General features: G+C 41.8%; 1 protein-coding gene across 1 annotated transcript in view; it reads right to left on the bottom strand.

Moving 5' to 3' along the window:
- Positions 1–14,304, bottom strand: part of LOC109871517 (parathyroid hormone/parathyroid hormone-related peptide receptor-like) — a 104,473-nt gene that overhangs the window by 51,314 nt on the left and 38,855 nt on the right. The gene's annotated exons all lie outside the window — the stretch shown is intronic.

The following is a 14,304-nucleotide window of genomic DNA, read 5'->3' as shown; positions in this document are numbered from 1 at the left end:
ATGAAGACAGACAAAGAATCATTCAATACACACAGCTAGGCCATTATAGTCGGAAATATAAATGTAAGGAAATATAACATACATTGACTATAGGAACACTTTATATTAGTGTTAAATGCATGTATTGCTTGTAAGAACAATGCTTGTTTTCTTGTGAAGAAAAATCTGCTCCCCTAAACCTTAAACTGTTAAGAATAAAAGGTTAATAGCGGCTTCCTCATTCTGAAGATTTAGAGTATCCATTGTGCTTTCTGCTCAGCTATCGGTGTGAATAACCGACAACCCAACAGACACAAGGGAACTTTTTTTATATCTCACCGTTGCTTTTCATTTCATGGCAAATTGCACTTGATGGATTTTCAAAAACGTAGGTCATTTCGGGATAAGTCCAGCCACCAAACCATTAAATCATTTTTAATGCTGGGGGAGAAAAAGGAAAACACTGTATATTATTGACACAAAAGTCCTATGTCCACTTTCAGACGTCCAACTCCAGTTTCTGTGATTTGCCTGTCAACACCAAACTCCTGATCAGTAGGCGTTTTGATTGAAAACGTGCTTCAGATCAATTTCCTGAATGCTTAAGTAAGTCTAGTAATAATCCTCCTTCTGTTGGTTAGTAAATAACTGAGGATGGGATTCTTGGTTTAACGTAAAGTGAGACTTTCCGCTCCAGATCACACTTCGTCACATAGATGATAAATAATATACAGATAATATTTACCCTGTTGCACCCGTAAAGCGCCTGAATTATGGGAATACAGGTATATGTTTGTTTTTTGTACTTGTTTTGGTCATTTGCCCTTCTTTACACCAGAGCCTAACATTTCCTTCCTTGTTGTTGGCTTATTTTCAAAATGCGATCCCAAGGGCTTTTTTGACTTTCCCTCCACACTTAAAAAAAAGAGAAAAAAAAGAGGGATCTTGTAAATTATAGCTCCGCTGAATCTTGTTTTTAATGGCCTGTCCACTATCTGGGAAAAAAACATGAATATGTTACTTTTGACATATTGCACCGCATGAATGTTTTAGCGTACGTGAGTTCCTGGATATTATAAACTCTATGAGTCAGTGCCACTCCTCTTCAACTGTGCAATTTGCATTTGATGATAAAAACCACAGACCACAAAACTGGTTGTCCTTTGGAAATGCTCTGCAAACCACATTCTGACTTAAAGCAGCATTCAGCTCCTAATTATACCCTGGCCTGGCCAGATATGCCTGAAGAACAGCACTTTTGTCCCTGATGGAAACATTGTGTGTGCTGCAGCAGAGCCTTACATAGCATGGGACCATGTGACCAGAAGAGTTCTGTCTGTGTGTTGTCTCTAATTGGAAATTGAGCACTTACAGTGGGGCAAAAAAGTATTTAGTCAGCCACCAATTGTGCAAGTTCTCCCACTTAAAAAGATGAGAGAGAGGCCTGTAATTTATCATCATAGGTACACTTCAACTATGACAGACAAAATGAGAAGAAAAAAAATCCAGAAAATCACATTGTAGGATTTTTAATGAATTTATTTGCAAATGATGGTGGAAAATAAGTATTTGGTCACCTACAAACAAGCAAGATTTCTGGCTCTCACAGACCTGTAACTTCTTCTTTAAGAGGCTCCTCTGTCCTCCACTCGCTACCTGTATTAATGGCACCTGTTTGAACTTGTTATCAGTATAAAAGACACCTGTCCACAACCTCAAACAGTCACACTCCAAACTCCACTATGGCCAAGACCAAAGAGATGTCAAAGGACACCAGAAACAAAATTGTAGACCTGCACCAGGCTGGGAAGACTGAATCTGCAATAGGTAAGCAGCTTGGTTTGAAGAAATCAACTGTGGGAGCAATTATTAGGAAATGGAAGACATACAAGACCACTGATAATCTCCCTCGATCTGGGGCTCCACACAAGATCTCACCCCGTGGGGTCAAAATGATCACAAGAACGGTGAGCAAAAATCCCAGAACCACACGGGGGGACCTAGTGAATGACCTGCAGAGAGCTGGGACCAAAGTAACAAAACCTACCATCAGTAACACACTACGCCGCCAGGGACTCAAATCCTGCAGTGCCAGACGTGTCCCCCTGCTTAAGCCAGTACATGTCCAGGCCCGTCTGAAGTTTGCTAGAGAGCATTTGGATGATGCAGAAGAAGATTGTGAGAATGTCATATGGTCAGATGAAACCAAAATATACCTTTTTGGTAAAAACTCAACTCGTCGTGTTTGGAGGACAAAGAATGCTGAGTCGCATCCAAAGAACACCATACCTACTGTGAAGCATGGGGCTGGAAACATCATGTTTGGGGCTGTTTTTCTGCAAAGGGACCAGGACGACTGATCCGTGTAAAGGAAAGAATGAATGGGGCCATGTATCGTGAGATTTTGAGTGAAAACCTCCTTCCATCAGCAAGGGCATTGAAGATGAAACGTTGCTGGGTCTTTCAGCATGACAATGATCCCAAACACATCGCCCGGGCAACGAAAGAGTGGCTTCGTAAGAAGCATTTCAAGGTCCTGGAGTGGCCTAGCCAGTCTCCAGATCTCAACCCCATAGAAAATCTTTGGAGGGAGTTGAAAGTCCGTGTTGCCCAGCAACAGACCCAAAACATCACTGCTCTAGAGGAGATCTGCATGGAGGAATGGGCCAAAATACCAGCAACAGTGTGTGAAAACCTTGTGAAGACTTACAGAAAACGTTTGACCTCTGTCATTGCCAACAAAGGGTATATAACAAAGTATTGAGATAAGTATTTGGTCAAGAACAAAAGTTTATTTTCCACCATAATTTGCAAATAAATAAATTTTAAATCCTACAATGTGATTTTCTGGATTTTTTTTCTTCTCATTTTGTCTGTCATAGCTGAAGTGTACCTATGATGAAAATTACAGGCCTCTCTCATCTTTTTAAGTGGGAGAACTTGCACAATTGGTGGCTGACTAAATACTTTTTTGCCCCACTGTATTATTTTAAAGTTATGTAAGTGCTTTGGCCTTTAATACAGAGTGTGTATGAGTTCTCTGTCTCACTGTCACTAAAGCAATACCAGCCAGGATGACAGCATTTTAATTTATCAAAAGCTTTATAAACTACTAAATGGTTATATAACTCTTAAAGACACCAGACATTTCATAATATCCTAATGGACATTTCAGATATGACTAACATGGGAAGGGATGGATGGAGGGTGGAGGTGGCCAGCATGATAATAGGTTATATTTACATGCCTCTAGGGAATGCAGTATATGCACAGTATGTTGTTAAGGGAAGTGGTTCTTTTGACATACACATGCCAGATTATCTAGATTATGGATTAAATATGTATTTTTTAAAATTCTCCTAAGAGGTTTCTATTTTGAGATACTGCAACAGAACCTGTTCGTTTTACTCTTGATACTGTGACACTTTAATCAAATCAAATCTTATTGGTCACATACACGTGTTCAGCAGATGTTATTGCGGGTGTAGCGAAATGCTTGTGTTTTTAGCTCCAACAGTGCACAAATATCTAATAAGTAATATCTAACAATTTCACAGCAATACAATTCTAAGTAGAGGAATGGAATTAAGAATATATACATATTTGGATGAGCAATGTCAGAGCGGCATAGACCAATATACAGTAGAATAGAATAAAATATGATTATTTTTTCAGATCACACAGCTGAGTGTAACTTCTGATATAAATTAGACACAGTAACCCGTCAACTCATAAGGCAACCTTCAAATTACATTGTTCATACAGGTTAGTGTGTTATCTATTCCATGCAAATATTCATTATTTAAAAATCATGAACACTGTGTGAAAGATACATAAAAATGAAATACATTTTAAAAACGCTAGACTCCATTACTATGCAATTAAGCAAATGTAGTGTTGGGGTAACGCGTTACAAAAGTAACGCATTACGTAATCTGATCACTTTTATGAGTAGTTGAGTAAAGTAATGTGCGACTTTTTAAAATTGGGTAACATTACGTTCTCAAACAACGTGTGCGTTACTTTCAGAACCGTATCACTACCGGGCGCGTGTTTCCATTAGCCGATCTCGACTTGCGTCCTCATTTAGTTTTTGAGCGAGTGGAGGAAGGCTGTTGGGGAAATGTCATGGTACTGTAGCTGCAGTCCATAGAAACATATAGAGGGCGCACCTCTGACCTTTGCCATTGATCGCTTCTGACAGCAAAGCCCATAGAGAGAATTTCCCATCTAGTGGCACGTACAGTATATACACATCTTAATGGGTCCGTGTATCTGCGGTCTATAACCAGAACTAAGGGTTTGAGAGAAGACTTTGATTGAAAAGATAGGAAATCTGTACAGATGTTTAGCTTACAGTATACACATTGAGTATACAAAATATAAAGAACACCTGCTCTTTCCATGACAGACTGACCAGGTGAAAGCTATGATCCCTTATGGATGTCACTTGTAAAGAAAATAGTCGATATCCGCGTGGAATCTAATCTCAAAGAAATCGGTCAATTTAAGATAGAGATATCAGTTTTCTGGCATTGGATGCATCTCAATCCACCACATCAGCCAATTTTCTTAAATTGATTTTTTATTTCACCTTTATTTAACCAGGTAGGCTAGTTGAGAACAAGTTCTCATTTGCAACTGCGAACTGGCCAAGATAAAGCATAGCAGTGTGAACAGACAACACAGAGTTACACATGGAGTAAACAATTAACAAGTCAATAACACAGTAGAAAAAAAGAGTCTATATACATTGTGTGCAAAAGGCATGAGGAGGTAGGCGAATAATTACAATTTTGTAATGATAAATGATCAGATGGTCATGTACAGGTAGAGATATTGGTGTGCAAAATAGCAGAAAAGTAAATAAATAAAAACAGTAAGGGGATGAGGTAGGTAAAATTGGGTGGGCTATTTACCAATAGACTATGTACAGCAGCAGCGATCGGTTAGCTGCTCAGATAGCAGATGTTTGAAGTTGGTGAGGGAGATAAAAGTCTCCAACTTCAGCGATTTTTGCAATTCTCTAGCTCTGTCACCTTTTCACTGCAGATGTCGCACTTCCGCATCTGCAGTGAAAAGGTGACAGAGCTAGAGCGATGTTTGTCAGACCATGAGACAGCCTGAAAATTAAAATAAATAAATAATCGGTCCTCTCACATAATCGTCTGTAGCGTCCGAATAGTTTTGCTTAAAAAACTAACTATAATGCACACAGGCCTCACAAGACACGTCCCACGGTACCCGTTGAAAAAAAGGAATGGAAGTGTGCATGGTGACCATTTACTGACAAAAACAAGGGGTTAAACACATGTAAAAAATCTTTCTTATATCTCTCATATATAGAACAGACACTTCAGAACAAACTTCCCTTTTCATTTTTTGGGGGGGACTATCTGTTGTTCCATGTAGTGAATCTATTATTCAATGCGTTTGTAATGGCTAATAGCAGTAAGGCTCATCAATTAATTTTTTTTTAGATTTACACTACATCGCAAAAAACATGTGGACACCTGCTGGTCAAACAACTCATTTCAAAATCATGGGCATTAATATGGAGTTGGTCCTCCCTTTGCTGCTACAACAGCATCCACTCTTCTGGGAAGGCTTTCAACTAGATGTTGGAACATTGCTGCGGAGACTTGCTTCCATTCAGCCACAAGAGCATTAGAGGTCAGTCACTGATATTGGGCGATTAGGCCTGGCTCGCAGTCAGCGTTACAATTCATCACAAAGGTGTTCGATGGGGTTGAGGTCTCTGTGCAGGCCAGTCAAGTTCTTCCACACCGATCTCAACAAACCATTTCTGTATGGACCTTGCTTTGTGCACGGGGGCATTGTCATGCTGAAACAGGAAAGGGCCTTCCCCAAACTGTTGCCACAAAGCTGGAACACAGAGTCGTCTAGAATGTCATTGCAATCTCTAGCGTTAAGATTTCCCTTCACTGGAACTAAGGGGCCTAGCCTGAACCATGAAAAACAGCCCCAGACAATTATTCCTCATCCACCAAACTTTAGTTGGCACTATGCATTCGGGCAGGTAGCGTTCTCCTGGCATCCGCCAAAATCCAGATTCGTCCGTCGGACTGCCAGATGGTGAAGCGTGACTCATCACTCTCGAGAACAGATTTGCTCTAGAGTCCAATGGCGGTGCGCTTTACACCACTCAGGCCGACACTCGACATTGCGCATGGTGATCGTAGGTTTGATTGCGGCTGCTCTGCCATAGAAACCCATTTCATGAAGCTCCCGACAAACATTTCTTGTGCTGACATTACTTCCAGAGGCAGTTTGGAACTGACGATTTTTACACGCTATGCACTTCAGCACACAGCGGTCCCGTTCTGTGAGCTTGTGTGACCTACTACTTCACGGCTGAGTCGTTGTTGCTCCTAGACACTGCCACTTCACAATAACAGCACTTACACTTGATTGGGGTAGCTCTAGCAGGGCAGAAATTTGACAGACTGACTTGTTGGAAAGACTGTGACCTTCTAAAAACAATTCCATATAACCTAGTGGAACCCCCCCCAACCCCGGCATAGACTGGGCTTAGAATGTTATGGGTTAAATCCACTTCAATTCGTGTAGAGGAGACAGGTTAAAGAAATATTTTTCTTGACTCTTGAGACATGGATTGTATACGTGTGCCATTCAGAGGGTGAACGGCCAAGTCAAAATATTTAAGTGCCTTTGAATGGGGTATGGTGGTGGGTGCCAGGCGCACCGTTTTGTGTCAAGAACTGCAACACCCTGACGAATTGTGGCTGTTCTGAGGGTTAAAGGGGTGGGGGGCAACTCAATATTAGGATGGCATTCCTAATGTTTGGTATAGTCAGTGTATATGGCTAATTAAGCAGCCCAGAAACTAGTGATCAAACCTGAGTTAGGCTACTTACTATCTTTGGTAGAGCACGAGTGGCTTGCCTTGCTCCCTACGACAGTCAGACAAACAGTGAGATCCCCCCCCCCCCATTTTCATTAAAGTAACACAAAGTAATATAACATGTTGCTTTCAAAGGCAAAATAATATTGTGATGTAATGTGCTACTTATTTTAAATGGAATGAGTAATAAGTCATATGTAATGTATATAACAGGGAAAAGAGACTATTGTGGACCAAACTCATTGAATCGCTTGCACATAGCCATAACCTTATTGTGAAAAAAGACTAGGTGAGTCAGGAAGCCAGACGCAACAATATTTACCATGGATGGACTGCAAATGTGTTCTAATGGATTCATAAATTTTTAAAAGTTAGTTACGTAAAAAAAAAAAGACAAATAACACATCAAGAGGGGAAGGAAGACTCCTGAAATGTCTAAAAGCTTTCCACAGGTACTGTTTTTTTTTACCTAATAAAAAATACCATAAATGAATGATGACAGTGAATGAAAGTTTAGTGCCAGGACAAGGGAGCTCAAAAGGTTCACCACAATCCACTTAAAAAATAGTCCACAATGTGACCAATCAACATTCTGCTGCTAGCTAAGTCTAATTCAATAGGTTTTGTACTGTACGTGGGGCAAAACACATTAACATCCCATTATCATTCCAGGTTAGTCTCTTAGTTGTGATTGGTTTGTCTTCAACCCAATGGATTGAATGAGAGGGTTGCTGCTTTGTTTAAACAGACACTGTACAGTAGTTTGTCGCACTTCGGCATCTCATGTATAGCCTCTCTCTACTCTGTCACACCCTGATCTGTTTCACCTGTCTTTGTGATTGTCTCCATCCCCCTCCAGGTGTTTCCCATCTTCCCCATTATCCCCTGTGTATTTATACCTGTGTTCTCTGTTGTTCTTTTGCCAGTTTGTCTTGTTTGTCAAATAAACCAGCATTTTAATTATCAGCTCCTGCTTTTCCCAGTCTCTCTTTTTCCTCGCCCTGCTGGTTTTTACCCTTGCCTGTCCTGACTCTGAGCCTGCCTGACCACTCTGCCTGACCCTGAGCCCGCCTGCACCTGTGCCCCACCTCTGGATAATTGACCTCTGCATATCCTGACCCCGCCTGCCATCTGGTACCGTTGCCCCACCTCTGGTTTACTGACCTCTGCCTGCCTTGACTGGTCTATAGCCTGCCCCTGTTGGATTATTAAACCATTGTTAATTCAACGTTGTCTGCATCTGGGTCTTACCTTCATACCTGGTAACCTCTACCGCTCTGAAAGTTATTCTGAAAGATTTGTCAGCATTGTTACTACAATAGAGGGTTGTCGTGCCAGATACTACAATAGAGGTGTCTCAGGCAGCGCCGCAACACCTTTTAGAAGACTAAATGTCATCCAGTGTCGACCCTTTAACCATATGAAAAGGCCTCCAACGACCATGGCAACTGAGCGGAATCATAGTGATTACTCACGCTTGTCGTTTTTAGTGGGGATTTTACGCATTTCTAGGATGCCTGTTTTTAAAAGCTTGGTAACACTTTCAATTGTTAAAGCCAACAATTATAAAGAATTTTCTACGTAGAGATATAATAGTATAAGCCTCATAATTATACATTATAAAGGCCTCTAAATGGGGCGACAGGTAGCCTAGTGGTTAGAGTGTTGGACTTGTAATCAAAAAGGTTGCAAGATCAAATCCCTGAGCTGAAAAGGTAAAAATGTGTCGTTCTGCAGTTAACCCACTGTTCCTGAGGCGTCATTGAAAATGATAAGAAACAATTAACTGACTTGCTTAGTTAAATAAAGTTTTTTTTTAAATGCCTCGAACAAGTAATAATGTTCTGACCTCTCAGTGTTAAGTAAAGTGTTGTTAAAGTGATCCAAAAGTTTGTTTTGACCGTTCTTTGGGCAGTCCGTGTTTATAAAAGATGGTTCAGACAGCATGTGTGGTCAGGTAGGATTAACCAGAGGAAGAACACTGTAGGACATTCTAAAATGTTAAGCTATTTTCCCCCTGAGAGCATTAGGTTATGCTCCAGAGAAGATTCCAGATGAATGAACAACTACCTACAGTACATTAAGGTTGATTTAATTCAAGCATGCTTTTTCAGTTCATATTTATTCGAACATTCCTCAGAATGTGTTATCTTTGTTCATGCTTCTCAGAATACATGGATTGCACGTCCAAAAGTAGAATCCAGGATAGAAAAATGTAAATATATTGGCAGTGCCACCATAGGCTGAGCTAGTACTAAAATGGCACCCGAAACTAAAATAATATAGTAACATTTTTGCACATACAAAAGTTTGCTGGCAATCAACTTTGCCCCCCTATTATGTATTTTGTGCTAAACACATTACTAACGGTCTGTGTGGAATATTTGATTAGAGATAACCCACAAAACCCAACAGAGCGATACCAAATTGCCCAAGCCCATAATGGAGAAAAATGACTGTGTTGATTTGCACCATCCATCTTTATCCTCCACAATCCTCACATGAAACTGTCTTGATTCATATGTCATGTTGTAGACTTCTTCACCATCACCATATCTTTCTCTGAATGGGCCAAGTACATGGCACAATCAATTCCCTGAAACGGTTTGACGCCCCGACCCTTGCATGAAAAATTGGGAATTTGCACAGTCATAGAAGTGCCCAACCTCCAGCAAAGGAGCAGAGTAGGATCAGGCGTTTGTGTAATGCCCCTAATCGTGACGGCCTGCATCGCATATTGGAGGATAATCGGCGTCTGCTTAATTATCCGAGGTGTCTCTTGTTCCCCAAACATCCCGCCCTTCTGATTTGATTTGTTGAAGGGTCTTTTCCAAGTGAACCTTGATGGCAAGGTCAAATGGAGCCTGGAGTGCTTGCAGAGGAGCTGTGCTACATCCACTAAAACTGAGGAGCCAAATCAAAAAAAGGGTTTACTTATGTGAAAGCTCAAATTGAGAAAGAGCGCAAAGCTCAGCAGGACATGTTCCTTCAGTTGTCTGTTTTATGAAATGTTTCCCCTTTACTTTATCAGGGAGTCATACTTAGACCAAGGTTTCTTTTACAGATGAGCCCTGAATGACAGAAAATACACATCAAAATATACAAAATGCAAGCAGAAAGAAACAACAACACAGTCATAAGAAACAAACACGTTCGTCAGTAATACGGTCCTCAAATCAGCTTTCTGAATTTGCCCTAGAGGCACCAGAACGTAAAATGAGAGAACATTTTGAAGAATGTTCGACAAATAAGATGCAAGAGACTAAAAGTTGATTTACCTCAAATCAGTAAAGACAAGAGGAATTTCCAGAGTTAACCATCCCAGTATCTGTTTATTCTGTGGTAACTCGTATACATCTAAAGTTTTGTAAAGATGTTAAGTACAGTGGGACTTTTTGTAAAGGGCTTTATAAATGAAAACGTAGCAATATATCAACCGACGTGACATCAAAAGAGGGCCAACCAACTTTCTGGTATTCCGCCCGTAATCAAGCTCAGTGTGCTATGATCAATTCGATTTCTGATATTTGACCCTTTAATAGATGCTGACCATGGAGAGTAAACACAATGGGGTTCAATGCTACAATTAGAGATGCATTGCATCAGGTGTTAATTAAATCGTCAGTATAGGCCAAAAGTCATTTTTATAGCCTATATTCTATGTCAATATTGTACTAAATGACCAGCCACCAGTGCACTTATCGTATCGGCCCAGATTTTCCTTATTGATGCATCCATGGTTAAAACTGGAATGTATTTGTGATACATTTAGCAAACTGCAGATAATCACCTGTTAAGTCCTATGCTCTTGTTGAAGCAAAATGAAGGGCATTTTATCTCAAGAATAAGATAAACAACCAGGGTGGCATGTAAGCTCTACAGAGACAAGTAACTCAAATTTGCATATGTTGCATCAGCCCAATGGCATTACTAGAGGGGCCAGCAAAAATAGCTTGGCTATAAGGAGAAAGCATGGAGTTACTAAACATTATAGAAAACAACATTTCAGACATGCTATCAAAACGATAACACTCAAACTATTTCATGCCTTCGATAAATCTTCATGGGATAATATCTCCCTTAAAGGCCAGAAAACTGAGTGCAACGGGCTGTCATGTTTTGACTTGACTGCAATAATTTATTCTCAAGTGCTGATCACACAGCACTGCAGCCATGCATTGAAACATGGAGGAGCTGTGATGGTGGGAAACAACCGACCATATAGAGGGAGAAGATGCATTGTCACCCAACTTGAGATGCATAACAAAGAAGACAGGACCATTAGTAGATTATTATCACTAGCCTACTGGTAAATAAAGAAATCGTCACAAGTAAATTTGTTGGCAGAGTTTCAAAAATCCTATTAAAATGTATAATTATTCATATTTATTCATTTTTATTTCAAATGAGAATTGATTCACAACATCAGGCGGCTGAAGAAATCCGTCATGGCCCCTAAGACCACACAAACTTCTACAGATGAACCATTGAGAGAATTCTGTCGGGATGCATCACCGCCTGGTGTGGCAACTGCACCACCCTCAACAGCATCGCTCTCCAGAGGGTGGTGTGGGCAGCCCAACGCATCACCGGGGGCATACTGCCTGCCTTCCAGGACATTTACAGAACTTGGCGTCAAAGGAAGGCCAAGAAGATCATTAAGGACCTCAGCCACTGTTCACTCTGCTACCATCTAGCAGACAGAGACAGTACAGGTGCATCAGAGCAGGGACAGAGAGACTGAGAAACAGCTACTATCACCAGGCCATCTGATGATCAGATCATCAGTAGCCAGCTACTCAGCCCTGCACCTTGAGGCTTTTGCCCAATGCACATGTATATAGTAATTGAATGCTGGTCACCTCAAATTTAATTCATATTATACTATATTAGGTTCCTCAGTCGAGCAGATGGTTCACACAGATTCAACCACATAGACCAGATTGCTTTTTCAATGCCTCGCAACGAAGGGCACCAATTGTTAGATGGGTAAAAAAAGCAGACATTGAATATCTATATGAGCATGTTGAAGTTATTATTTACACTTTGGATGATGCATCAACACACACAGTCACTACAAAGATACAGGCATCCTTCCTAACTCAGTTGCCGGAGAGGAAGGAAACAGATCAGGGATTTCACCATGAGGCCAATGATGACTTTAGAACCCTTACAGAGTTGAATGGCTGCGATAGGAGAAGACTGAGGATGGATCAACAACATTGTAGTTACTCCACAATATCAACTTAATTGATAGAGTGAAAAGGATGCAAGCCTGTACAGAATTTAAAAAAATCTAAACATGCATCCTGTTTGCAAAAATGCACTAAAGGAAAATTGCAAAAAATGTGGCAAAGAAATTAACTTTGTCTTGAAAACAAAGTGTTATGTTTGGAGCAAATCCAACACAACACATCACTGAGAACCACAAGCATGGTGGTGGCTGCATCACATTATGGCTGTGCTTGTCATGGGCAAGGAATAGGAAGGTTTTTGGGATAGAGATACATGGATTAAAGCACAGGCAAAATCCTACAGGAAAATTTGCTTCAGTCTGTTTTCCAACAGACACTGGGTGTCACGATCGTTATAAGGAGTAGACCAAGATGCAGATGCAGCATGGTATGTTTCCATCCTTTATTTTGGAATAGAAAACTTCAATGAACAAAACAACAAAGCGAACAAATGAAACGTGAGGATATAATAATGCCTCACAGGCAGCTATACATAGACAAGATCCCACAAAGCACAGTGGGAAAATGGCTACCTAAATATGATCCCCAATTAGAGACAATGATAAAACTGCAGCCTCTGATTGGGAACCATATCAGGCCAAAATAGATATACAATTCCCCTAGATAACCCACCCTAAATCACACCCCGACCCAACCAACATAGAGATTGAACAGCCCCCCCCCCCAAAGTTGCGGACTCCGACCGCAAAACCTGACTCAATAGGGGAGGGTCCGGGTGGGAATCTACCATCGGGGGCAGCTCCGGTGCGGGGCGCGTCGCCGGAGGAACCGGACCGCGGACCGTCGCCGGGGACTCCGGACTGGGAACCGTCGCCGGAAGCTCCGGACTGGGAACCGTCGCCGGAAGCTCCGGACTGGGAACTGTCGCCGGAAGCTCTGGACTGTGGAGGCACCCTGGAGGCCTGATGCGTGGGACCGGTACAGGTGGAACCGGGCTGATGACACGCACCTCAGGGCGAGTGCGGGGAGGAGGCACAGGACGTGCTGGACTGTGGAGGCGCACTGGAGGTTTGGAGCGTAGAGCTGGCAGAACGTGTCCTGGCTGGATGCTCACTTTAGCCCGGCAAGTGCGGGCGCTGGCACAGGACGCATTGGGCTGTGAAGGCACACTGGCAACACAAGTGTCACATGATCTGTCACATGATCTGAATGTATATACACCTGTTCTGATAGGCCCCAGAGTCTGCAACACCACTAAGCAAGGGGCACCACCAAGGTAGCGGCACCATGAAGACCAAGGAGCTCTCCAAACAGGTCAGGGACAAAGTTTTGGAGAAGTATAGATCAGGGATGGGTTAGAAAAAAATATCCAAAACTTTGAACATCCCACAGAGCAACATTAACTCCGTTATTCAAAAATTTAAAAAATATGTCACCACAACAAACGTGTCAAGAGATGGCCACCCACCAAAACTCACAGACCATGCAAGGAGGGCATTAATCAGAGAGGCAACAAAGATACCAAAGATAACACTGAAGGAGCTGCAAAGCTCCACAGCGGAGATTAGAGTATCTGTCCATAGGACCACTTTATGCCTACACTCCACAGAGCTGGGCTTACAGAAGTGTGGCCTGAAAAAAGCCATTGCTTAAAAAAAAAAGCAAACACGTTTGATGTTCGCCAAAAGGCATGTGGGAGACTCCCCAAACATATGGAAGAAAGTACTCTGGTCAGATGAGATTCAAACGGAGCTTTTTGGCCACCAAGGAAAATGCTATGTCTGCGCAAACCCAACACCTCGCTTCAGCCCGAGAACACCGTGGTAGCAGCATCATGCTGTGGGGATGTTTATCATGGGCAGGGACTGGGAAACTGTTCAGAATTGAAGCAATAATCGATGGCGCTAAATACAGGGAAATTATTGAAGGAAACCTGTTTCAGTCCTCCAGAGATTTGAGACTGGGACGGAGGTTCACCATCCAGCATGAAAAGTGGTTTAAGGGGAAACATTTAAATGTCTTGGAATAGCCTAGTCAAAGCCCAGACCTCAATCCAATTGAGAATCTGTGGTATGACTTAAAGATTGCTGTACAACATTGGAACCCATCCAACTTGAAGGAGCTGGAGCAGTTTGCCTTGAGGAATTGGCAAAAATCCCAGTGGCTTGATGTGCCAAGCTTATAGAGACATACCCCAAGAGACTTGCAGCTGTAATTGCTGCAAATGGTGGCTCTAACAGAGTA

Source organism: Oncorhynchus kisutch, linkage group LG27 (assembly GCF_002021735.2).
Source record: "Oncorhynchus kisutch isolate 150728-3 linkage group LG27, Okis_V2, whole genome shotgun sequence".
Classification (NCBI taxonomy): domain Eukaryota; kingdom Metazoa; phylum Chordata; class Actinopteri; order Salmoniformes; family Salmonidae; genus Oncorhynchus; species Oncorhynchus kisutch.
This window is presented reverse-complemented; position numbering and strand designations above follow the sequence as displayed.